A 2,279-nucleotide genomic window follows, 5' to 3' on the forward strand; every position below is an offset into this window, starting at 1 on the left:
ATGTGCATGCTACTTAACTACATGCTAGTGCACGAAAACCCTTGCTATGCACAAACACAATGGAATGAGGCTTCACTTTGATTGCGGAAGATGGATCAACCAGCTTTGGATTCATCTTTAGGATGACTAGCGACTGTGTGAGCTTTAATGGAGTTCCATTCAACAGCACCACCTCATTTTCAATGTTGCCATCTTTTGGAGTCAAATGGCACTCTTCCCTCATTGTGTCTGATGATCCTCCATCTTTATCTGTGTGCATGTCATTCACCAGAGATACTCTGATAGTTGTGGAATTGGACATGTTTATGAGCAGCACTGTGATGCCATGCTGAAAAGAATCAACCACAAGAAACCAAGGTCAACAACAAATGTCATTCAGTTAGAGGATATACAAACTTCTGTTTCAATTTGCTCTTGTTTTCTGTCAATCATTACCCCTTTCTTTGAACAATGACCATATGCACGCAAAAATGAAGATCCTTCATGAGAAACAGAAAGCACATTTCCTCACCCTATATGTACCAATAACAAACATGGTCGTTATCTGTACATTGAGAAAAACACCTCCTCTCCCTTCGCCAGTGAACCGTCTGCAACAAAGAAGATGATGCCAGATTCGCTCAAAAACACTTCCTCTCCCTTCAATTTATCTTTCGTCGACTCGATGGTGATGGAGATTATGAAAACGACACCATACTTGATCCACCTACCACGTCATTAAGAAACCCCCTCGACGAAATCAAAGCAACCCTAACTCGTCATTTTGGGGGCTGACATCCTTCCTTACACTGCCGTCAACGGATTCTTGTTCGCATTTTGTTTCTCTTCCTCATACTCAATCTGATCTACCTACCGTCGTTTCCAGTCGCTCTAATTTGGCATCGTCGGGATTTGATTCGGAAGGAGATTGCAGTCAGAAAAATGCGTTGTTGTAATCACAGAGGAGGTCTTGGCCATCACGATGAACATCGCTATGCATCCGGAGACGTGGTTGGGTTTTCCTATTGTCTAGGTACCCTGTCGCTTGAATCCTCAACGTGCAGAAGTCGAACCTGTCCATCACCATGGAGCCAATGTTCACCACGCCATGGAACCTCCCCGACGGTTATCGGAGATGGAAGGCGCTGTCTAGGGGTGTTAAGAAGAGGAAGACTTGTCTGGTGGTGTTTGTGGAGAGGAAAGAGAGTTCGCATGTGAAGAGGAAGAAGAAAAGTGTTCTTATGAAAAGTCTAAAGAGAACTGCTCGTATGAAAAGTTGTAGAGGGATATATGCTTCGGTTCCCCTGCATAACCAAGGTAATAACCCATTTTTGAAAAGTTTGTCAGATGAAAAGTCTGACTTGTATAGAAGAGAGAGAAGATTTTTGCAAGGTTATATATTTCGATTCCCCTTATAACCAAGGTAATAGCCCTCTTACGCTCCGGGTCTCCCTTAACCGAGGCATATAAGTTCGTAACAATTACATAAATGCCACCGTGTTTTGATATGTTCCGGTTTTCCTAAAACCGAAGCATATAAGACATGTTAAAATCCTTTTTTTACTAGTGAATCATACAACAAGTATAGAGATATTAGCACATAAATTAGTCATATCAACAACCCTAGCACATACGAATACTTATATCAGACTCGACATCTGAATACATGTATTGATATCAGACTCTAATAAGTTATGTACTTATGGTGGTGGAAGAACTCGCCCACCCAAGCTACCATACACAAAGGTTAGTCTATCAACCATCTTTGGCCAAGGTAAAGCCTCTAAATTAGGACCTCCTACACCTCTCACCACATACCCTACCCTTCTCTACTTAAGATTGGATAATATTAGAGTGACATGATAACTACTAACACTAAATCAATATATCAATACATACACTAATGAAATGCCACCATAGAAACCGCCTCCCCTATGAGATCTATGGAATTACACCAACTCATATATCATACTCATCATTATCACAATTTCATACATGAATAAAGACTATATACTCTTAGACATGGATAAAGTACATTGCAAATTCATTTCAAACAATCTTGGAATAAGAAAACTCAAACATGTAAACTAGTGCTCAAAAGTGGTGTCCAACGCTAGGCTTCACGTAAAAGGTGGTAATTAGTGGCAATACTAGCGCTAAACATCATTCTTCTCGCAAAAAGTCACACTCGGTGAAACCTTCCTCACTCAGCATCCTAGAACAAAAATGCTCCTGACATGTAGTGAAACATGGTGCTTAAAGATGCCTTACTATTACTTAGCATCAAAGCATTCACATTT

The sequence above is a fragment of the Vigna radiata genome, chromosome 7, assembly GCF_000741045.1.
Source record: "Vigna radiata var. radiata cultivar VC1973A chromosome 7, Vradiata_ver6, whole genome shotgun sequence".
Taxonomy (NCBI): Eukaryota; Viridiplantae; Streptophyta; class Magnoliopsida; order Fabales; family Fabaceae; genus Vigna; species Vigna radiata.